Raw genomic sequence first — 26,724 nt, 5'->3', positions numbered from 1 at the left:
CCCAGATCATCATCGGATAAATTCACAAAGATAGTAAATATAGTGTTATGATCAAGAAGAGAGATAGTATATTCAGAACTGAAAAGACATGATTTTTTAAAAATATTATTGCAAATGAATATTCAAAGTTGTCAATCCAATATCTAAAATAAAGTAAGCGCTATTCAAGGCAGTATAACATGACAGAAAACAAGAAAATTTAACTATTATCTTGTGCAGTGGTAAAATTGAGAAGGTGTTGCATACCATTAGCTAATTAGGATGTCAAAAATCATATCAGCTAAAAAAAAATAAGCAAATAAATATCAAATAGTAAAATAATAATCTCTCTCTTTCTCTCTTTCTCGCTCGCTCCTTTCTTCTAACTTTTTAGTCGTTTGAGTATAGTACTATGCATACTTGATTCTCCTCCGTCCGCTACACAGGTCTACTGGGTACTATTGGTTTTCATCCTTGCCTTTAATATTGTGTGACTGAATTTAGCAAATAAATTTTGATGACATCATTTATCTTATTTTAGGATATAGGTGTGTATGATTGGGTTAAAATATAACTAGTTCTTGCTTTAACAATATCCTTTGTTTCATCTAAATCTGTATTGGCCGAATGGTGGTACCTCGAATAGAAATGTTTTGTATTCTTTTTAATGAGGAGTTGAGTTTACCAAAATCCTTTATACATTTTCCTGGTCCATGTGTCCAATCCCGCAATGGCCAGTTTCATTCCCGTGCTGAGAATGGCGGAGAGACTCAAACCTAAATACGCTGATCAGTGTTAAAAGCATCTTGTTTGAATTCCAAATTGGTAATTGAGCCCGGAGTGTGTGTGTGGTACCTTAAAATTGTATTGTACCTTATGGTTTTGAGGCAGGTTATTAATGCCGCCCGTTCCAGGGAGGTCGACTGGCGCATCCGAAATTGGAATATCTGCTTCAAGGAGATGAACTACGTCACCTATTGGTAACGGCAATGTACGATATACCTCTTCCGTAAAATGAGGAAGGCAGAAATAATCACGTATTATTCCCTTATACACTGAGAAAAATCCGCTTTCCAGACAGCGGTATATTATACAAATATTCGGAATCCTCTTGCTTATTACAGAAATCGGTATGCAGCATACGTTATTCGTATGCTACATAGGCACTGCCCTTAGGTGTTACATCATGCCGTTGCAGGATGTCTGACATCTAATAGTTTTCCGTATATCACATGCATATACTTATGTAACATTCCTCAGCTATATGTTATATACGTCCATTTGTATGTGAGATCCTGACCGCCTATATTGTTTCATGCGGAAAGTACGTATAGATGGAACACTTATACAGAAAGTATTATAAAACATGCGTTTCCACTTATACGTTTGCTGTACGTTAAGTCCTAAAACTACAGGATTTACAAATGTAACATACGATTTTACGTACGCCACATATATTCTTTTCTCAGTGTACCCTGTCACTCTTACCGGGAAAAAGGGAGACTTGGGGATATGTTCCATATCGGCGAGTAATACATGCCTTTGGGTTCAGAAGGTGAAGGTTGGACGTATGTGTGGTATCTCTTAGAGCTGTCGAATCTCAGCCAGGATTCGACCCCACGGATCAGCCTAAGGTTCCTGGTTTGGGTTGAGCTCTGCCAGGCTCTGGTCATACTGTGGGATTCAGTAACTTGGAGATCATACACTCCAAGGTGGAGGTGAGTTTACTTTATACCTCAATGCTTATGATGGTAACCCTCGTTAGATACCAGGATCAATCTAGTATGGTAGGTTGATTATTAGGGCCATCGAGTTTGATGACTTAATTCATTGTCTTCTTACAGGGATAAGGTGTAATGCTTAAGGTTAGAACCTAAGTATTTCTTAGCACTATGGTGCTGTTATAAGAGTATGTGCTACGTGGGCCAGCCATAAGTATTAAGGCTGGTTTATAAGTATAAGGTGATTATCCTAGCTCAGAACTGACAAACATTAGTGCTGATGAATAGTCGAGACATCTATATCCATGTACTGCCCGGAAGACAACCAATCCCAAGTCAGGATGAAGTAAGCTAAGAGCTAGGAACTTATTTCGGTGATGATGGCGTAATTCAAACCAGATGTGATTGAAGTCAGCCATATCCGACATTTCACGTTGACCAGTATAAAGCAAAACGGTAGCAGATAAGGAGAAACAGTTTTCTGCAATCGAATAACCATCTTAAGAATACATTTCATCTCCATGTTTAATCTCTACTGAAACCGAAAGTGTTAGAAGTCCACTGCAACACCCATTTCTATATTGATCTACATAACGAGAAGCTACTTTATGGAATCGATTTAAGTGTTCTAAGAACAAATACCGCTTTCTTTCTTAATCTCATATTCGAACTGTAGTGGTAGAAATCAATCACTTTTACCTTTAACGTTGATCGCTATAAACTAAAAACCATAACAGGCAGCGAGGATAGGTTTTCTGTAATCGATTAAACACTCCAGGAAAATGTTTATCTCCATTTTTAACTCTTCACTAAAACCGGAAGTGATAGAAATCCACTACAACTTCCGGTTTCAATATTAATCTACAGAACAAATACGATCTGATAAAGCGAGAAGCAAATTTTTTGAAATCAATTTAGCATTCTGATGAATATGTATCATTTTCCCCTTTAACCCCGTATTCAAACTGGAAGTGGGAAAATTCAACCACTTCTGGATTTAAACGTTCATTACCATTGAATGAAAACGTAATTAGATAGCGAGAACCTTTTTTCTATAATCCATTAAGGGTCTCCAGTATACATATTCATCATAACTCTAATCTCTCTATTAAAACCGAAAGTGACAAAAATTATCCACTTCCCGATTTAACGATGATTGCTATAAAATAAAAATCGTAAAGCGTACAGTAGATAGAGAGAAGCAATCTTTTTCTGCAATCAATTGAAGGGCCCTCTGCAATAATAAGGTAAGTGAAAAATGGACATTTTCAGCTACAAAGCTTATAAACTTAAAGTGCAACGTGATAGTTAACAGAAGTAAATCTGTGTATATATGTCTATGGTGGAAACTGGTGTAGCACCCGGTGTGTGCTTTGAAGCATAAAATGGTGAATCCTGAAAATGCGCAATAATAAGAAACGAAGCTGGAAAAGTAAGCATTGACCTTATTATTGCATAACCTAAATCAATGGTAAAAATAGAGAAGGACAATAGGAATACATAACGACGTGTGTGTCAACATTTATGCGTTTCGTAACATACGAGAATACAAAATATCATTAATCTGAAATTTGTAGGCAACAAAATCCAGAAACTGCACTGTCCTGATCCTTGCTTATCTATGTTCTACCGGGAATCGAGATAACTCTACTTACCTTGTTATTGCAGAGGGAGCTTCAATTTATCGCCCCAAGAATATATTCCATCTACGCTCTAACCTTTTACTAAAACTGGAAGTAATACAGGCTTTTTTTTAACTCACGGATTTCATTTGGGTCTAGAATTTCTAACCCAAGGATATATTTCATCTAGGGAGCTTCAATTAATCGCCCCAAGAATATATTTCATCTACACTCTAACCTTTTACTAAAACTGGAAGTAATACAGGCTGTTTTTTTTTTTTTTTTTTTTTTTAACTCACGGATTTCATTTGGGTCGGGTCTAGATTTTCATGCGTTTTGTGGTAAATGATCACAGAAGGATGGGAGATTTATGGGACTATGTTTACTGGTGAAAATTCATCCGGGGTAATATCGATCACGCCTGAAGCAAATCAGCAAATATTCACCAGGGTATCTTAGAATTGGAATGAAATTTTGGATTTTTGAAACGGAATTGCAGAATACAAATTAAGTGTTAGTGAGAACACAAATTAAGTGTTAGTGGTAATACCCATAAATCATATGTTGTATAGCTATAGCCAGTTTCTTGTAACAAACAACGGAGAGAATTCTTGTTCGAACTAACGAGTCTATAACTGACACCTTCCACAACACCCGCATGCGGAATCCGATGCTTCCCTGTCTCCTTCAGAAGCGATAATGTTTCTTCCAAGTTACTCACTAACAGCAATATTGTGTTCCTGTCTGGGACAGAACATGAGGCAAATTTGTTTCTAAATGTCGTTTGCGTAGCAACAACGGATTTCGTTCTCCAAAAACTTTTAAGGATAAACTCATGTTGCTCCAAAGAGTACACTATTCTCACTATTCCTGATTGTACTCACACCGTAGCACAGAACTATACAGCACAATTCCCAAACGGTCTAGTTTTCTGTTCTTATTGATCTTGGTGAGGTTGTCAAATAGCGAAGAAAACTCGAATCTCCACACCGCACGGCAACTCATTCCAATTGTGCGGTACACCGGCGAATATTTGCTGTTTTTTTCTTGAAGAGTGACCGATATTACCCCAGATTAATTTAAACCAGTCAACATAGTTCCATAAATCTCCCATCCTTCCTTGATCATTTGCTACAAATCCCATAAAAATCGGACTTTTAGAAATTCTAGGCCCAAATGAAATCCGGGAGTTTTTAAGAAATCACCCTGTAGAAGTCTTATACCACTTCCGGTCCCAATATTAATTGAAACAAATATCACACCATCCTTCACGCGGTGTACACGTGGTACTAATACCTTCTGAATTCCATACGTAACAGGTAAAAAGTACATTAGCCATCATAATATACCCGAAAAGAAAAGAAGTATTGTTAGCCGTCACAATATACCGGAAAAACTTATAGTTAGCCATCATATTACACTTAAACTGAAACTTGAATTTTAACTGTTAAAAACTTGCATTACACTTTTGGTTATCAAGCAACTTTTGAAGGTTAGATTGTTCATACGAAGACATTTTTAAAGAAAAATGCAGATTTCATAGTTACTTTTAAATGTTTCTTTTTTAGGTCAGGTTCTAATTCGCCTACATATATGAAAGAAGAAGCCAAATATATAGCAAAGAACACAAATTCGGTAAACTTATGAACTGTCGCTTCAAGAAAGAAAGCATGGAAAATGGTCCCCAAATATTGATCCTACTTTGTCCTGACTCCTTAGTGCGTTATAAACTACAAGAATGGACAGTCATGCGGATTAGAGGTTTATTTATCTTACCACCTGTTCTTCCTTTAGATTAAAGGCTAACCACTCGTGATTTGCTATTGTATTCTTTGTTTGAAGAGGGGAATGCGAAGATATAACTTGTTTAAAAACTCACAAAGTATATTGGAGACAGTGTAAGCATAAGAGCCTACCGGTAGTAATTTATCACCAATTTTGGCCACTAATCTCTTGAGAAGGTCAACTGAAGAAAGCAAGGGATTTTCAAAAGACAGAGGAAAGACTAAGCAGCCAATGGGAAGCGCTCTTAGCGCGAAGAAAAGAAAGAAACCAGGAAACTTGTAAAAAAATCCACTGGGAAATATTGCAGCAGACTCAACAGTTTTAGAACTTACTTTCTAGCAATGAACCGGAACAGGACATGAAAGAAAATAACTTTTTAGTGATATGCATTGTAGAATCGAGCGAAAATTCTTGTTTTATTTTTAATGAAGATTTATCGTCTTCCTGTTTTACCAATTTGACTGTTTCTTAAAATTCAGAGAATGTTAAACAAATTTTTAAGGTAACATATTTTTGCGGAACCTAATCGGAGGAATAATATATTTAATCGGTCAGTATTGACCGATTATACTCGAGTAGTGAGATGATTGGGAAAGCTCAGGGTAAAATATGTGACATATTTCTACAAAATCTAACATTTTTTCCACGAAAGATAACATGGAATACATATACGAAGTGTATTCAAAAAGTATGTAACATTTGGTTCGCAAAAATACATTTTTGATTTGGAAAATCGAAACACTAATCCCCTTCGAAAAGGTCTCCTTGGTAATGCACACAATCCTCCCAGTACTCTCCCCATTGTTGGAAACACTTCTTGAACGTAGTTTTTGAAATGGTGAGCAACCGTGCCGTCGCATCCCGTCTTCTCTTAACTTAAATTGAGCCCCTTTTTGGTGGCATTTTCAGCTTGAGAAATAACCAAAAGTCACACGCAGCCATGTCGGGTGAGTAGAGATTCTGTGCAGTGTCCAGATATCACTGCTCCTGCTCCATTGTTAGCAGCTTCGGTACAAATTACGTGGACACTTTCTTCATGTCCAAACTCTCGTTCAAAAGTGAATGTACCGATCCGCTACGACGATCCTACAAGACCACAGTACGTGCTTGCTCAATGGCATTGCCATTCCAGCTTGTTGAGGCCCTAAGTGAACGTGGTTCACTGTCCACTATGTGCGGCCATCTTCGAAGCAGTTGTACCAGTCCTGTATGCGAGAAGTGCTCATGGTATCGTTCCCGAAATCTGTTGAATCTTCGAATGGTTTCCGCTTGGGTATCGTCAAACTTCTGGCAAAATTTGATGCAATATTGCTGCTCAAGTTTTTGTGTCAGTTTACACGACCGCTCACTACATGTCTTCACTCATTGACTACCAGCAACTGACGCTTTTTGTGGTAGGGAGAAAATTCACGACTGTGCATGAGTGTCCCCTCTACATCTACAATAAAGAAAGTCCCTCTCCCGTTTTATTGGTTCACGCGAGAAAAATAAGGTTCCATCTAGGGATGGCCAGAACCGGTTCCTGGTGGAACCGGTTTTCGGGTTTGAACGGATCCGGTTCTAGAAGATCCGGTTCCGGAACCGGTTTTTCGGATCCAAGTCTGGAACCGGTTCTTCGGATCCAGGTCTAGAACCGGTTCTTCGGATCCAGGTCTAGAACCGGTTCTTCGGAAACAGGTCTGGAATCGGTTCTGAAAACAGAACCGGTTCCTCGTGGAACCGGTTCCTCCGGAACCAAAACTTTGTGACCATCCCTGCGCTAAACCCGAGCTGCTGGCAAGCTGTGAACAGTATGCTAGATAAAATGGTGGAAGCGACAGGCAGGCGACCAGGCGGCGGCAGCTTGTCTCATTTGGCTAAATAAACTGGGTAACTGGCAAACTCATTGGCTAAACAGGTAAACTGGCGAACTCATTTGGCTAAACACCCAGTGGTAGACCAAATTTTTTTTCTGGGGGCACAAGCGGGTCTGGGCGGGGAAAGCACAAGCGCATGGTCCTCTTTGCATTATTTTTTAAGGTGAACTTAGTGCCTCCTTTACGGGTCTTTGGGGGCTTTCGGATCCAGGTCTGGAACCAGTTCCTAAGATCCGGTTCTGGAACCGGGTTTTCAGATCCAGATCTGGAACCGGTTCCTAAGATCCGGTTCTGGAACCGGGTTTTCAGATCCAGATCTGGAACCGGCTCCTAAGATCCGGTTCTGGAACCGGGTTTTCGGATCCAGATCTGGAACCGGTTCCTGAGATCCGGTTCTGGACCCGGGTTTTCGGATCCAGGTCCGAAACCGGTTCCAGAACCGGTTCTGAAAACCGGATTTCCGAGAACCGGTTCCGCCGGAACCGGAACTTTGTGGCCATCCCTAGTTCCATCGATGCTTTTTTAACATACCTTATATATACCGGTATATATATTAATTTGGGTATACCTCTCAATTTTCATGGATTTTATGTTCATGCAGTAAAGATGATTGGGAATGGAAACCTCGAAAGAAATTCACGGAAGTCGTATGATAAAGATTCATCACGCTTATCGATCAAAGAAAAAAAGTAGGGAGGGGAAGAAATTCCTGTGTACTGACAAGTAAACCTTACGTTTGGGTGAATCGAGTTGCTGACTGAGACACATATGAAAAAGTAGTACTAAATGTGGTAAGTATTTCAGTGAAGTTTTAGGTGCGAAGCTCCAGGGGTTTAGGAGATACAGCTACCAGAACATCACATGGAAGTACACAATAGTCTTCATACAGTTGGAGGTAAAAGCCCTGTAAGACCTCTTGTAACGACAAAAGGTGAATAACAAATATATGGGTACATATTAGGACTAGGGGGAAGTCATATAGTAAGGGTATACCTGACGGCGGCCATCTTGAAATCCGCCATTTTGAATTAAAGTTAAGTTTTTAAAATAGGAATAGGGTCATGTGATACATGATTTAAGGCTCAAATTTAATCAGAAGAACAATGGTGACGTTAATTTTGATTTACGCGCAATTGTTAAAAAGTTACAGGCAAATTAAATATTGTTGCAGCATATGTATTAGTCCTTTATCCCACCTTGTAAATTTTGTGTTAATGATAATAATTAAATAAAAAGGAGGTGGATAAATATTAGGTCTATGGTAAGAGTTGCCTTGATGGCGGCCATGTTCAAATCCCCCATCCGGAATCAGACAAAAGTTTTAAACAAAACGCATGACATTGACACCTTATTAATAGCAAATTTCCAACGGTATAACCATTTTTACTTTATCATGAACCAGCATTTGTTATCGCATAAACAAGTTGCTAATTTAAGAAAAAATGACCAAAGTGGAAGTGAGTCATAATTGAACTTGGGTCTTTCTTCCAGAAAAGTCCTCAATTAGTACAATCGATATGTAGTTCAGAAAAGAGTGCATGACTTGCACAAATGCTCTGCTCACAGTGAGCACACCTGACAAAGGCAATCGAGTTACACTTCACACATTTGTCGTTAACAATTCCGTCAAAGCAGTAATCGTAAGGAGCGATCCAATGTCCAGGTTCTTCATTCAAATATCCAGCCTGATTGAAAGCGAATCGAATCATATTGCGAAAACGAGGAGCACTGAACTGGTAAATTGTAAACGACTGAAGTTGTATGAACCTATCACGATGCCATATGTTCACGTCAGTTTCTGTTACTGCTGTATCAGTAATGAAACGAACAAATGCTTTGTACGGGCGAAAGAAGTGAACATCTAGAGGCTGAATCATGCCAGTACAACCACTAGGTATCAGTCGCTTGATCAGTGTAACTCCTTCGGGCACACACTGTGACGAAAGAATGTCGTCTTTGTTTGCAGTCCACGAATCAAGTAATAGCAAGATTGTCTTTCTATCACGTGGAATGCTTTTCCACATGACTTCTGTATAGAAATTCTTAAGATCCTGTTTTGTCATGTTCGCTGTTTTACCAGCAAATGAGATTATATTAACCGGATCGGCCGGCTTTGATGCAGGGAAACTGCCTTTTGGTTCAGCCACTAGCACATACATGGGACGTAGAATTTCTCCTGCCATTGACACAATAGGCATTATCATATAGGAATGAGATATTGCACTAACAGATCCAACTGCTGCTCTGATCTGCACTGATCCTTTTATTCTCAACGTCCTGTACGAATGTAATTCTTTCTCAAAGCGGCTTTGATCAGCATTGAAGACATTTGTAGCTGGAATGTCATCAGTAATCATAAGCTCGTGTACTGATGCCACGAAGTCATCTGCTTCTGCCATCAAGTTCGCCTCTTTTTCCTTCCATGTCGTTGTGACGCGATGAGTAATTGCACGACTGACAATGTGATTACGCCTTTTAAACTTGTCCAGCCACGATGGCGATGCTTTGAATGCAATCGTGTTTCCCGGATCCAGTTCTGCTTTAATTTGCATGGCCCAAAGTCGTATTGTCCGGTCATGAATAATCGCGCACTTTTCCACCATCTCACGGAATTTTTCGAGAACAAGTTCATTTATCTTCTGCATCGACGGTTTTGCCAAACGACGTTCGAAATCATAAAGAACCTTCACATTCTTTATCAGTCGAAATTTGTTCCTCACACATGATGGTTTCCGCCGCTCAACCAGCAACTCGCCATTTTCACCAGTGGTCCAGAACATGTATGCTCTCATCTTATAGTCGTCATCTAATGTCTTTACCTTCTTTGGAGGTGAAGGGATATATTCCGATGCGCTGGAACTCGATACATGCGGTGATTGGCACTGTTGTGACAATGAAGCGACTTCCTCATCTTCCTGCTGATCAGCATTGTCACCGAAATCCATTTCATCATGATCGTTTTTGTCACACGCAAATCCTAATGTCATGATCTCTTCAATTACGTCCATATCCTGTTGTAGTAGTTCCACAATTTGTCTGAACATGATATCTTCCCTCCGAGTAAGTTCTCTTTCATTCGTCCCAAACTTTGCGGCCAGTGCTGCCACAACAACTGCAGGATCCATCTCAAATGAGAATGGAAGAAACTAAATAATATTGATTTCAATGCACTTCACTCGTAACTACTCGCGTGCAAAATTCACAGTCAATATGCAATTTTAAATCTAATGAAGCACTTCATAAAGAATGTCCAGACGTTGACAGTCACATTCCTATTGAACTACTCGCACTTTGAAAATGCGAAAAGTAACGAAAGTAGTCGCATGGGGGTAAATTGACCCAAGAGTCAAATTAAACCGTCCTCACACTTCAAGCTCTCGAGCAATATTGAATTTGTTTTGTTTGTTTCAAGGAGGAAGGTTAACAGGAAGGTGCTGAAAGAAAGAGATCTGAAACTCGTATACAATATTATAATTTTAACTGCATAAAACCTTTGGGTCAAATAGACCTCCACGCGAGCACTTGCGGGTTAAACAGGTGCAGAATATCAACAACAAGACAAAACTAAAAGACATTAATATAAAACCATCCCCTCACGCACACACCCATTAATCTTACCCTTTCACAAAAAAAGCAAAAACAAACAAACAAACAAACAAACAAACAAAAAAAAACAAACAAACAGCATAGCAACAAACAAGAAAGATGTTGTCGTGTGTGCGTGGCACAGACAAGGTGAGCAATAGTACAGTGAGGACAAGAGCGAGCGAGGAATAGATGTGAACAGGATACACGAAAAACAACGAAATGGCGTGCAAGTACAGCATCAAACAACTAACATTGTAACGCCACCATTGTAGTTCTGATTAACTTCTAGCCCGAAGTCATCTATTGCATTACTCTATTCCCATTTACTTTTGTGCTGGTTAATGATAAAGCAAAAATGGTTATACTGTTGGATTTACGGTAAAATTTGCTATTAATATGGTGTCACTGTCATGCGTTTTGTTTAAAACTTTTGTCTGATTCAAAATGGGGGATTTGAACATGGCCGCCATCAAGGCAACTCTTACCATAGACCTAATATTTATCCACCTCCTTTTTATTTAATTATTATCATTAACACAAAATTTACAAGGTGGGATAAAGGACTAATACATATGCTGCAACAATATTTAATTTGCCTGTAACTTTTTAACAATTGCGCGTAAATCAAAATTAACGTCACCATTGTTCTTCTGATTAAATTTGAGCCTTAAATCATGTATCACATGACCCTATTCCTATTTTAAAAACTTAACTTTAATTCAAAATGGCGGATTTCAAGATGGCCGCCGTCAGGTATACCCTTACTATATGACTTCCCCCTAGTCCTAATATGTACCCATATATTTGTTATTCACCTTTTGTCGTTACAAGAGGTCTTACAGGGCTTTTACCTCCAACTGTATGAAGACTATTGTGTACTTCCATGTGATGTTCTGGTAGCTGTATCTCCTAAACCCCTGGAGCTTCGCACCTAAAACTTCACTGAAATACTTACCACATTTAGTACTACTTTTTCATATGTGTCTCAGTCAGCAACTCGATTCACCCAAACGTAAGGTTTACTTGTGAGAAAAGGCTTCGTACATTATTAGGAACATGAAACAAAGAAAAAACTTCAAAAGAGTGGCGGCTCTTGAGGGAGATCACATTGCTAAAAATATAAATTTTATTGGGAAAAGTTAAGGGAAGAAAGCATAGCTAATGCACTAAATGGTGCACATAGCATTCTGAACCTGTATAATCTTTCTTTTCATACTTTGCGGCAATAATGTATATACAGTCTGGTCAAAAGTTGTATCTCAAGGATAGCAGACCATAAAAATGGGGAAAGGGGAAAAAGCAAGGAATGTCCATATGTTTGCTTTGGTACTTTGGTCTATCTGTTGGTGATTCTTGGTACTATTTCACTGCGTACAATTTAACGAATGGACATTAAGCTTTAACTTTATTAAGTGGTCATTTGTGTAATTCAATCCTATTCATTTTGTACGCCCTTTTCAATATTAAAAAGCCGTTTTCTCGAAAACGTAATTTTGTGAAATTCCTTCTTCTTTCCCCTTACCCTTCAAATACAGTATAACAATTTTCCTTTCGTTATGACCTCAACTATTATAAAAAGTACATTAAAAAGTACGTATTCAATAATGTCTTGTAAAATATTTTACAATATCTGCGTTGCTTTCTCTGTTGAATCAAATATTAACAGAACTTTCTTTCCACATAACTTTTTGTTTTCATTATTCCGTCAACTACTGTCTGCTCCAAATGCCAGGTTAAAGGAGCAGTAGAAAACATGTTTGATACTGCAGAGAAGTGATGACGAAAATTTATGATTTAAAGAAAATCCACACTGTTACAGAACAGAACTAAGCTTTCGAAAGTTTAAAATTTCCCTGACTAGTAGCAGAAATTTTGAGAATTCAGTAACTTTTCTAGAAATTTCAAATTCCCTGACTTTTCCAGGATATTTCGCTCATTCACTACCATGTCTTGCAAGTAACACAAATCTCCTCAAACGAAAGAGTAATCAAAAGTTTGCTGTAACTTTTTTATTTTTAACGCAAATTGTTATTTTTCTCGTTTCTTTTTGTTTCATCCTTCCTTAATATTTTCAATTGTGGTTTCAAAGGGCGGTCCGAACCCCCCACCTTGGCTACGTGCTTGCTGCTAGGTGACTTCTTTTGCTCCGACACAGCGATAACCATCAGATTCTTCTGTTCATGACTTTAAACCATGTAAACCCGGATATCCGCTGGATTGGGTGGCGCAGCAACTACGGATAACCCACAAAATGACCAGGATAGGTTTAGAACATGAACATTTTTTGAATATATATATTTTTTATTATTATTTGCAGGATGCTACATACACAATTTTGACTTAATAAACAGTAGGGTTTTTTGTACTTACAAGTTTGTTGGTTTACTTTTCCACACACAAAAAGTTGGTGTATAATTTTATGTAGTGTCGCGTCAGGATATGTTTTGTTTATTTACGATTGAAGTTTTCTTTAAAACATTTTATGAAAAAAGAAGCAAAAAACAAGAATGGACCAAAAAGGAAAATCTGTGGATAATCCGCAAAGGTGATAATCAGTACGCGGATTATCAAAAGTTTACAGTATTTGAGCGGTTTCTTTTGAACATAAAAAAAAGCAGTTTCATCATATATATTCTAGTCAATATGTTATACGTACATCATAGTAGAACATTAAAAATTTATCGCCCTCATAGGGGGTATAGAGGCTTAGCATGTACGCCTTTGGTCCCAGTGGGAATGCATTAGAATTTCAACACCTTACAGCGGTTTGGATTTCACCTGTACGTCCCACGTCTCATTTAACTGCGGTGCTGAAAAATGACGCTAAACTTCAACAGATAATACCAACAAGTATACAAATCTATCCAAATTGTAATTTTGTGGGAGTCACAGACTGGGACGTACGCAGGGGGTGGGTCCTGGGGATTCGGACCCCCTGAAATTTCTACTTTTGTGTAAATTTAGCCTAATTTTAGGGGCAATTTTAGGAATTTCAATACAAAATATCGTCATATTGAGTTTGGACCGTTTCTCCGAAATAAATTCTTGCGTACGCTACTGGTCACAGAACTTATATATACCCTAATCCTCTGCCAATAGAAGAACATCTGAGCCCGAAACTCATGATTTAAGAGAGAAAAAAACTTCTCTATGGCTTCACGTTTTAAACTTAAAAGGCTTTTCTTATTTTAAACTATTAACAGTACTCATGTTGGGCGTAAATAAAATACCATTCTTATTACTAATAAAATAGATTTTTTGTCTTTACGTCGTTTCATTTTCACACTATTAAAAGGAACCTGTGGAGTGATACGAGGACGTGGTTTATCCGATGATAGATTCACCCCACTGCTCACTAGAATAGAAGTTTTATTCTTTTAACGTGAACGAATTGGTTACAAAAACCTGAATGAATGAAAGTATTTTAAAAAAAAAATTCAATAGGAAAAAGAAAAAAAGAACAGACCGAGCGTGTACCATATTTCACTGTCTATACAAAGAAGAAAAGACCATTAGAAAAAGCCAGACGTGTAAGCTTTAGTGATTTCCACAGCTTGCTTTTCGGTATCAGTATCAGTTTAGGTTGGATTATACCCTACGCCCTGGTAATCAATATTTGATCCCGAAGCGTTCCTCTTATCCCCCCCACCCCATCTACACAACCCTGCCACGCCCGAACACACACATCCATTCATACGTAGACACTTTCATTCGTATATATGTGTGTATAACCAGCCCCCGCAACGACATATATAGCCGCCGTCGCCTCTTAAAACGTTTGGCGTTCATTCAAAAACGTTTCGAAACATATTATCAAAGCACAGAGAATAAATTTACTTATGGCCCTTATCTCTCTGTACTCAAATACATTGGATTATATATAGTACCTTCATCAAACAGTCTGAGAGAAAATTGGAATTATCAGTTTTTATGTGTTTTGTAACTTTAAAAGGACGAGCCATAGGTTCGCATTAATTTCCAAAATCAGGCATTAAAATAACAAGTAGATACATTTTATAGAATTTATTATTTATGTACTTCACGTTTAAGAGTTGAAGTATGTATATTTGCCCGTTTTTCCCCCTCTAGACTTCATAAATTAATAGAAACGCTTAATATTCAGTTACGGGATATATTTATTCTTTAAACGAAAAGCGTTTAATGACTCGATGAATTGGCATATATTGTTTCCGAGCTTCCATTTCTTATGAGAGTATCACTGGCATGTTAAAATTTCAAAGGTGGTAGAATCCTTACCTATAGAGCGTGGGGTTCATGATTCGATCCCCGAGCAAGTAAGTATGTGGTGGACAACATCGTGTTGTGGGTTTCCTCGCAATACTCCCGTTTCCTCCCACAATCTCATTCCACCAATATTTCCATCATTTATTTGTCTCAATCTTCCGTCTCAGTTAGCCTTAATCGCATAATCATGAGATGTTAAACTGAAATATTTAATTTTTACCTCAACGACACAAAATCACGTTTCCACATCCATCACGCAATTCAAAGAAATTTGTCCCAGATTGTTCAATAGCGACCGGAAGAAGTAATAATCTGAAGGTGGTAGATCAGGAGAATACGGTAGGTGCAACAAAGCTTCCTAGTTAACTCATGAAGATGTTGAATTGATTTTGAGTGTAACGTCCCTTTCAGCCGCGAGACTATATGAGACTTAACCTATTGATTAACGTGCAATCCGAAGCACATGAGCTCTTTCCGGGAATCCAACCCAGGTCTCCCACGCCAAAGGCGCGTACGCTAAGCGTTTAACCACGAAGGAGCTCGCGAACTCATCTCAAAATGTTATGGTAACATTTACATAGTTGTAGGCGAGCAGTGTAGTTGGTTGACTAATAGAATTGGAGTTTTTTCTTTTTTTTTTTATCTCTTTTAGCATGGAAGTTATATGAGACATGGACATATAGTTTAATACATGGACATACAGTTGGGTTCGAATCATATGAGCTCCCAGTTTGAACGGAAGCTATGCTTCATGTGGCAATATCGCATACACTATCCAAGCAAATCTGGAATATTGTAATGTAGAAGAACAACGCCATATTTTCGGTCAGGTCGTTTCAGGTGAATTTCCTTCTTGAACTTGTACATTCTCTGATTTAAAAACTCTGCATAAGCATTGGATGGTTGTTTGCAGCTTGACAATGCCCAGGGCCGGATTAAGGGGGGCTTAGGGGGCTCTAGCCCCGGGCCTCCGTGTAAACATGGGCCTCCATTCTGGTCAAAATTTCAAATGGCTACCTAAAAGGAATCATGGAAATACAATCATAATCATAAAATAAAATATGACCAAAAATATGAAACATATTCCCTTAACTTTCCGACTGTACTTTGGTAGAAACGTATTAGGTGAAGTCAGCAGGGACCACATATTTTTTCTATCTTCGGACCCCCGGATGGGTTAATCCTGCCCTGACAATACTCTGTCCTCCTTCCTGGTCTAATGGCTAGCGCATGCGTCTTTGGTGAACTTGTCCTGGTTGGAGAGCATTGAAAGCATTACAGTGATTCGGATTCCACTTCAAACTGTAGGTTCATGTTTGACATAACTTTCTTGCTGAAAAGAGATGCTAAACTTTAAATAACAAGTACCTCCCAAACTCTACAAAATATAGATTATTGTTTCGTGAATACAGATATCTTTGTTCAAGGTGACCCTTGTTTATAACTACTCAATCATCGTATTGCTATAAATACGCTATTTTTATGTGCGAAAAATGGGCAAAATAAGTTCAATTGAAGTTTGTCTCTTTCTTTTGGTACGTATGGCACTCATGAACAATTCATAAACTTTGTTTTATTGTTCACAGGAAGAAAAAAAATGAGAAACAAGGTTTTCTTGTACGTGCATTGGGTATATAGCTTTGTTACAGTAGTAGAACAGACTCTCTCGTACTGTTTTGTTGGTATCTTTCTCCTTGGACTTACGCTTGGCGCTAGACTTGAAGAAGATGCGCATGCGCATTTCTACTCATTTGCACTAGATCGTGCTGTCCTTGCTGTGTTTGAAGCGGAAATACGGATACCATGCAGCACAATCCAATGGTCAATGCTGTGAATTTCGTTTATATCTTGCAAGAATTTCTTTATTTAGATTACTGATTGGCGGAAGAAAACCAGAAATTCCTTGTGACTTCACGTTGAAGTTATTTGATCATTTGTAATCCAAAATTGGGACAGGAATCTAACTTTAGTTTTGGAGGCCCGGAGTGAAGGGCACCATCCACGATTCGAATAATTTTGCGCCATTTTTATAGTGGAGTCAGAAATTACGTAAGAATTATCTTCTGTTATTATTGAAATGAAATTTTCAGTTTATCGTCCCAGATTAGTACCGAGGCTAAGGGAGAATGTATGATGGTTTGAGAAAACAGGGAACCATGAAGAAACTCATGCACACAGTATTTGTCCACCACAAAACCTGTTTGGAGTAGATGGGATTGAATCAGGGACTCGACACACCAGAGGTCAGCGCCCTACCACTGAGACCTTTATTTTTATTATTATTATTAATTTCTTTAGCCGTTTTGAGTCCAGCTGTGACGTAGTAAGTAAACGATTTATCTATAGACAGCCAGAGTTCCGTATCTAATGGGGCTGGATATATTTCAAGTTCTATTCCATTCCAAAGCGGCTCAGTGATTCAGTCAGTTTTTTTGTAAAATATGTAACTGAGAAAATAGGACAGTGCAGGCGGAAGGAGTAACTACTGAGTGTGACGGGTAAGCTTATGCATATCCTAACAAAGCAGATTTCTTTCTTTAATTGCCATGCATTTTATAATATTGTTATCTGTTTTGATCTATGTTGTTATCTGTTCTTCAATTTGTTGAAATAACTTTTGTTTTAATTTTTGATACACTTAAAACCCAATAATATGAGCACGTAAAAATGTTATACTGAGGGGTAAGTGAAATTTAATTATCTTCGTGTACACTCATACCAAAAGTTCCATATCAATCCTTTGATGCACACTTATACACCCAGTATAAAAAGTTCTGTATTAATTCCTTTTGTACACACCCATGTAAAAATTTATGTTTTAATTTCCTTTGTGCACAGGAATATGAAAAGCTCTTTTTTAAAACATTTCCTTAGTGCACACCCATGTAAATTTGTGCACATTCATATAAAAAGATCTGTTTTAATTCCCTTTGTGCACACCCATATAAAAAGTTATTGTTTAATTTCCTTTGTGCATTCCGATATAAAAAGTTATTGTTTAATTTCCTTTGTGCATACCCATATAAAAAGTATTGCTTTAATTCCCTTTGTGCACACATATAGAAAAAAGTTACTGTTAAATTTCCTTTGTACACAGTCATATCAAAATTGTCTTACTTCCCTTTGTGCACACTCATATGAGAATTCTGGCTAGTTCTGCGTATCCGTATCAAAATGATAAATAAAGGAATAAAAACGAATGTGAAGCTTCAGATCGGCATCGCTTGTGGAGCTCCTCATGTAATATATCAGTTTATTTGTGTAATACAAATCAATTAACAAACAGTGCAAATCAAGTTTTCAAGACGTGCCTCCTGTTACCTATACATGTCTACAACAGGTGCAATAACAAAACAACTTAAAATGATATATCTTCAAAACAAATAGGGATAAATAAAAATTACATTTTCAACTTGACAAGAAACTATGATGAAACAAGGACGAGGAGTGTCTCTCAGTCGTGAAAAAAAAAGGAGGAAAAACTATTCATTCTATTAGGGAACTTTAAACATGTAATTATGAACAGTGTGAGATAAAAGATACGCCATTACCAAGCGTACATCTACTGGAGGCGTCTTCAAACATCTTTTGCTACTTGGAGTGAATTAATTTCATACCACAGCGTGTGAGCTTCTTACAGAAGTGATACCGTCTAATGAAGACGAAATTACTCCCTAATAAAGTTATATGTGATTATTACTCCTTATTCCCTTGCGGAGCTGAACAAGATGATGGTAAAGACGGGAATGATATTATCTTTTTTTTTTTTTTGTTATCTCTTACATAAATGACACATTTAGGTTTTTGTTTGTTAATTGCAAACAGTTGCTTATTACGTAGTTAGAGAACTTGGTGGAACATCCTAATTGAAAGCCGCCTCAGAAGATTCTCGTAGGATGAAAATAGCCTAAGTTATGTTTCCGGTGTGTTCGTGTAACTACCGTGTACTTATAAGTGGTAAAATTTCTATATGCTAGCTAATAATGTCTAATTATCGCCGAATAAGAACATTACACAATGTTACTGTACTGTCTGCAGCCATTGTGGAGTTTATATAGTTCCATAACATTATTTCTTCTCTTTCAGAGACAGTTGAAGCAAGGGTGTTTGAAATGAATTCTGAGAAACGTACAAATTTCATTATAGTTGTCTGCTTATTCTCAAATTTCTATCTTACACAATTATTATATTACGTGTGTGTATGTATATTATACGTATGTAAATTACGCATGTATTCAGTGCAATTATATTTCACAATCAGCAATAACACTTTTAATAATCTTACGTGGTTCATTTCTACAACAAGTAGTTATTCAATTTTGCTACCATCTTTGTAACACATAAACATACATGTAATTAGTGAGGAACATCTAAGGTTGTACTTAAGTTTTCACATTAGGCCCGTATCCACGGGGGGCTATAGGGGGCCGGGCCCCCCTAAATTTTTGCTGGCCCCCTAAAAGTTTTACAGTAGGCTTGCAAAAGAACTATAATTTCTTGATGAACTATCATATGGTTGGATCGGGCCCCCCTAACTTCATCCGGGCCCCCCCTACTTTTTTGGACTGGCTACGGGCCTGTTTCATATGCATAGTTTATAAAATATTAAATTGTTGTTTTCTGTACATGCAAAGTTAATATACATAGCAAATCAAAAATACTGTAGACTAATAGATTTGAATCCTTTCTACACATGTTATGGCATACACTATGTGATCAAAAATATCCAGACATCTCACTGAAAATGACTTACAAGTTCGTGGCACTCACTCTCCATCGGTACTGCTGGAATTCAATATGGTGTTGGCACACCTTTAGCCTTGATAACAGCTTCCACTCTCGCAGGCATACTTTCAGTCAACTGCTAGAAGGTTTCTTTCACGGAGTGCTGAACTGAGAGGTATCGATATAGGTCGGTGAGGCCTGGCACGAAGTCGGCGTTGCAAAACATCCCAAAGGTATTCTATAGGATTCAAGTCAGGACTCCGTGCAGGCCAGTCCATTACAGGGACGTTACGGTCATGTAACCACTCCGCCACAGGCAGGCGCAGTATGAACAGGTGTTCGATCGTGTTGAAAGATGCAATAGCCATTCCCGAATTGCTCTTCAACAGTGGGAAGCAAGATGGTGCTTAAAACATCAATGTAAGCCTGCGCTGTGAGAGTGCCACGCAAACCAACAAGGGGTGCAAGCCCCCTCTAAGAAAAACACGACCACACCATAACATCACCACCTCCGTCCGAATGTTACTGTTGGCACTACACACGCTGACAGATAACGTTCACCGAGCATTCGCCATACCCACACATTGCCATCGGATCGCCACATTGTGTACCGTGATTCGTCACTACACAAAACGTTTTTCCACTGTTCAATCGCCCAATATTTAGGCTCCTTACACCGAGTGTGGCGTCGTTTGGCATTTACCTGCATCATGTGTGGCTTATGCGCATCCGCTCGACCATGAAATCCAAGTTTTCTTACCTCACGCCTAACTGTCATAGTACTTGGAGTGGGTCCAGATGAAGCCTGGAATTCCTGTGTGATGGTCTGGATAGATGCCTGTCTATTACACTTTACGATCCTCTTCAACTGTCGGCGGTCTCTGTCAGTCAACAGACGAGGTCGGCCTGTACGCTTTTGTGCTGTACGTGTCCTTTCACGTTTCCACTTCACTATCATATCAGACACAGTGGACCTAGGGATGTTTAGGAATGTGGAAATCTCCCATACAGACTTCTGACACAAGTCATATCCAATCACCTGACCACGTTCGAAGTCCGTGAGTTCCGCGGAGTGTCTAATTTAAATTAAACTAGACACGAATTATACTCGTCGCCTTTTCACTGCTCTCAAAATTTAACTTCTGCCTAGTAAAAATAATTTTGAATTGCACTATTAAAACTTCCAAAACGTTATATCTAGTTTTACTTTAATTTTAAGGACAGTCTCAACCAAAATAATGTTTCTGTTTACTGTATTCTTCAAGATTAGCTAATCAGCAAGCAGATAAAACAAATTAAGTTATTGATGAAATTTTAACCGATCTGCTAACAATGATTTGGAGGTATTTTTGCTCTTGAGATATTTCTGTAACTGTTTTATCCAGTGAATTAACTTTCATAATTTCGGTTCAATACTTGCTTTTGTACTTTGTTAATTAAACTTCAAGTGTATAACTTATCTTCGTTTTGCTAACAGAAGCGAAATTGAAAACTATATACACGGTGTGATAAAAAGAATACAGCGAATGAAGTTTTTTTAGCAGCAATTGCTGACGCTACAACATTTGATGTGATTTGTCCAATGACCTGATCCGCTGAAACAGGCAGCATCAAGTTGGAACACGTTCTGACTTACCAGTCAGCGTCCAGAGCCGCTAGAGTGAGGTTGTGTTTACCGTGTCTGTCGCGCATCATGGATTTCGAACATCGCGTGAACATTAAGTACTGCTTCAAGTTGCAAAACGGCGTCGTTCGAAACTCATAAAATGTTGAAATTGACGTATATGATAATACTGTAAATCTGAAGACTATTTGCAAATTGTATGTGCGATTTAAAAGCGAAATGCGTTGGTAGAAGACGAGGAGCGTTCGGGATGTCCATTAACCTCAAAGCCAGAAGAAAATATGCAAAAAGTGGCAACAATTGTTCGTTCAAACAGGCAAATATCTATTCGAGAGCTTACAGAAGAATTTAGCATCTTGTGTGGGTCCGTGCAAAACATTTTAACCAATACTTTGCAAATGAAAAGAGTGAGTTCAAAATTCGTTTTCCACTTCACTTTTGATCTGGGAGTTTTGGGCCGAAAAAAATATCTGTCCACATTCACCGTACTCTTCGAATATAGCACCATATGAATTCTGGCGCTTCTCAAAAATTTAAACTGTGCTTAAAGGAAAACGTTTTAACATTACTCCTGACATTGAGAGGGTCAGAACAGAACAACTGAACGCCCTTCCAGAAATGCTTCCAGTCATGAATTCAACGTTGGAATTCAACGTTCCAGTCATGAATTGCAGGAGATTAAGTCAAATTCCATGTAAGCTTATTACTTAGTTTCTAATACAATTATTCACCGCACTTTTTGATCACACCTCGCATATAGGAGCAGAAATTTCGTATGACTGATCCCATTTAAAATTACCCTATATATCTAATCTAAACCCCAGATGTCCAGCCAATCAGAGGTTCTCATGCCTGTTTCCATGTCAACACTACATTAAAACATATGGGAGTGTAAACGCGAGAAAGACTATGAATATAATCCGCCTATTTTTAACAATAATATTAGTTTCTGAATAAATAATTTTGAAAATATTTATCACAATTAACGAAATCGAATATTCAGAATACGAAAATACAAAAATAATATAAATTCACAGACTTGATAATAGTTTTCCTAAATATGCATTTAAATTCGTAACAAACTTGATCATTAGTATCGCTACGCCAACATATAAGATAAATAACGACATTACTAACTGTTTGACGTAAACAAAAACTTGGGGAAATTGAATACATATTAATAATATCCAAAAATTAACAACGAAATATAATACTGTAATATTATAAAAAGTTAACACCGTAGGGAAAATAAAAATAAGATTCATACACGTTCATAACTATTAAATTATGTAAGATTTGTAATGCCGCTCCACCAGTTTACCCATTAATTACGTATGAAATATTTATGCAGTACTATATTTAATTTGCAAGCGTGTGGCAACAGTATCACTGTATTCACCCCCAGGAAAACATTAGTAAGAGGAATTTTCTTCCAAAAATGTTAAGTGGGGGAAATTTTATTAACCCCCAAGATTTCAAATATCAGGCAACCAAGGAAGTTCGTGCGGTTTTTATACCTGCTGTTATTTTTCGTGGAGTAGTAATCATTTCTACCGCCAGGAGTACCTGTGTGTGACAGTGTCTGAAAGCTGAGTTCTTAGCACGTCGGCGAACGTAGGTAACAGGTCGTATTTGACAGTTCTAGATCAAGTATTTGCAGTGATGCATATCTGTGTCGAACGCAGTAATCAGGGCTTGTTAACTGTATGAGTTCAAGTTGAGTACGAAAGGTGCGGAAGCAGCAAGAAAAATATGTACAGCATTTGGAGAAGTACAATTGGTGAACGGACAGCTCAAAAGTGGTTTCAGTCCTTTTCGACCCGCGGTGAGACAATTGAAGGCAAACCTTGATCGGACAGACCAAAATATCTCGATTTGGACCAACTCAAGGCAGCAATTGAAAAGGATTCAAGCCAAACGTGTCAAGAACTCGCTCAACGATTTGGGGTAATTAATGAAACCGTTCGTGTGCACTTGCATGAGCTTGAAAAGTCGTGGAAATCGAGTAAGTGGGTTCCTAACGTGCTGACGTGCTGACTGCTGCGAACCGTCTCCAACGACTGAACATTTGTTTTTCCTTGCCAACTAGGAACAACAACTGTCCAATTTTGGACCGCAGTTTGACGTGTGATAAAAAGTGGGTAATGTACGATAACAAACAACGCTCGTTCCAGTGGCTATTGTCAAATGATTCCATGCCTTTAAGTGCAAAACCTGCTCTTCATCAGCGGAAGGTGATGCTGTGTGTATGGTGGACTACTGCTGGGATTGGGCATTTAATTTCTGGAAAGTGGTAAAACCATAACCAAAGAGGTGTACTCACAAGGGATATCACTCTATTGTCCGACTCCGATTTCAATGAAATTCTTTTTCCTGATAGAGAACATGCATTCATTATTTGTGATGACAGAAATTTTTGCCATGGTGCATGTTTTCTATTTTTCTATATTTTTTAAGAGTTGTGTTTTAGTTATTAGAGATTACTGCAGAAGTCCCTTACTACCCTTTGTAAACGAAGTGTTAATGAAAGAACAACCATGTAGATACATATGAGGCCGAGGAATATTTCGTATGGTAGATATGACCTTGGCAGCAGCCATCTTGAAATCCGCCATTTTAAATTAAGATCAAGTTTTTAAACAGGAATAGAGTAATATGATACATGATTTCGGGTTAGAATTTAATTAGGAAGACAATGGTGAAGTTATTTTTAAGATACAATCATTTGGGGAAAAGTTATAGGCATATTAATTGTTTATACTTAATATGTGCGTAAATTCCTTACCTCGGCTTCTAACCAACGTATTAATAATAATAAGTGGATAAAAGCTTCGGTAATACATATTATGCCTAGAGCAAAGTGATATGGTAAGGGTATCCTTGACGGCAGCCATCTTGAAATCCGCCATTTTGAATTAAAGTGAAGTTTTGGTAAATGAAAACCATAGCATGTGACACCTCATTTTTATAGCAAATTTTTCCAAAAAGCCAATGGTATTCTTATTCTTGTTCTATAGTTAACCAGTATGAATTTAGGACTGCTCTTAATGTGCACCAAACGTCCATTATTCGATTTTTCAAATTGGCAACATCCTAATTTTCACCGCATGTTTGAAGATTCCAACTGGTACTTTGCAATTGTTGCTATCGCTCATGTTTTCTAAATGTCTTACATTTTTTAAAAGTTACGATTTGTCAGTTCGTGAATAGTGTTGGGATAAGCATCCAGCAATCTTTCTGATTTTTGAAGACTATAGCAAAGACTTTCTGATTTTTGATTTTTGAAGACTTTCTGTTTATCCACTTATTATTATTAATACGCGGGTTAGAGGCAGAGGTAAGGAACTTACGCACATAGTAAGTATAAACAATTAATATGCCTATAACTTTTTCCCAAATGGTCGTATCTTAAAACTAACCTCACCATTGTCTTCCTGATTAAATTCTAGCCCGAAATTATGTATCATATTACTCTTTTCCTATTTAAAAAACTTGACCTTAATTCAAAATGGCGGATTTCAAGATGGCTGCCGTCAAGGTCATACGTACCATAAGACTTACCCGTAGGCCTATATGTATCCATATGGATGTTCTTTCATTAACACTCCGTTTACAAAGCGTAGTAAGGGACTTCTGCAGTAATCTCTAATAATCACATCACAACACTTAAAATTATAGAAAAATAGAAAACATGTACCATGGCAAAAATTTCTGTCATCACAAATAATGAATATATATCCTCGATCAGGCAAAAAGTATTTCATTGAAATCGGAGCCGGACAATTTGGTGATGTCCCTTGTCAGCACAATTGCAAATAGTAGCCTAACAGCTTGCAAGAAACAACCTGCACTAGTGAATAGGAAGGGTGTTCTTGTCCACCAAGACAACGCTAGACCTCATACAGCAAAGATGCCCCTGGAGGTGATTTCTTTTCTCGGCTTGGAACTTCTGAAACATCCAGACATTGTTCCATCAGACTACAATCGTTTCTTTTTTTCTTTTCTATGGACAATTATATGCGCAATCGACAATTCGCATGCGCATTCGACACTCTAGAAGAGGTTAAAAACGCAGTGGTGCAGTTTTTTGAGTCCCAAACAAAGATTTCTTCAAAAAATGGCATCTGCAGGCTTGTAAAACGATGGGAGAAAGTTGTAGAAGCGGATAGTGGATATTTTGCGGAATAAACATAAGGGAAACGCATTTTTTTGGAACTTTTCTTTTTTGTACTGAAACCACACGAACTTTCTTGGTTACCTGGTACTGTTTGCAATCGCAGACAAAAACCAAGTTTCAGCAAAATCGAATTTTGTATATCAACTTATCTGTTCTTAGACTTGGAGTTAATCGTCTTTTTTTCAATATTATTATTATTATTATTATTATTGTTATTATTATTATTATTATTATTATTATTATTAATAATAATAATAATAATAATAATAACAATAATATTAATAATAATGGTTCTGCCTATCGACAATTCCTGAGACTAATAGCAGATTTCCCTCTTAGACTTAGATCTGGAAATATTTCTTCCATGTTTTTCGATCTACACCTTTGTCCTCTAACTCCAATATTTTCTTCTTTTCTTTAAATCATAGATTTGTTGTGTTTTTTATCTCCTTGCTTCTCGCGTCTCCTGCAACTTTCCCTCAAACGATACTGGTTAAAGGTGTCTTCTTTTCTTCTACTCATTTTAAAACACCTTGCTTTTGTTATTCTCTCCGCCCATTTTATTTTCATCTTTCTTTAACACCACATTTCGAAATTCTGTAAAAAAAAAAAAAAAAAAATGTCTCCCAATCTTCCTTAATGTCTGGGTCACCGAACCATACTCCATAAGTACTTGAGCAGTTCTTTCCTCACTCCAATGTTAAACCCGTTGGTCTTTCTAATGTTAGTTCCTAAACAATGAAAGATATTGTAAAAATCCAAGAGAGATGCACAATTCTTCTCTCCGCATATTTGTTCCATCATAACACTTCTAAAACTTACCAGACTTTAATGATACTTAGAATGTAGCTGCCTCCAACCATGCAAAATAAACATGTTGTTGTGGTAATAATCCATTAAAAATAATACGTTCAAATTCATCTTACGTTAGAAGTTTTGCATTTGCATACAACACAATTTTGCAGGGTAAACTACGTAAAAATTATTAGATTTCAACAACACGTAATATATAATTTCTTTATAAGAATTTTGGGTGATCTCTATAGCCTAAGGTTAAAATCTACTACCAAGAACGAAAGGGTGAATTTACCGTTTTTCCCTCCGAATTTAAACAACACGATAATTTTATTTTAAAAAATTTGATTTTGATGTAATATGGCACACATTTTATTTCAGGCTTTTAAGTCATACCTTTCTGGAATCAGTTAAAATAAATGAAGAATATACGGATGAATATATACAACCCTCAGTGTTAATGATCATTATCATCATAGATACCTGGCATTATTTGTAAATCACTTGTCTCAACTGAGGAGCTTCCATGCTCAACGTTCCTCCGCTAACCTCTTTGTTTCCTCATAAGATTTTTTTTTCCTGTTTTCATATCGTCCATCAATTGTAG

Source organism: Thermobia domestica, chromosome 2 (assembly GCF_964235325.1).
Source record: "Thermobia domestica chromosome 2, izTheDome1.hap1.1, whole genome shotgun sequence".
NCBI classification, from domain to species: Eukaryota; Metazoa; Arthropoda; class Insecta; order Zygentoma; family Lepismatidae; genus Thermobia; species Thermobia domestica.
Note: the sequence above shows the minus strand (reverse complement) of the source record.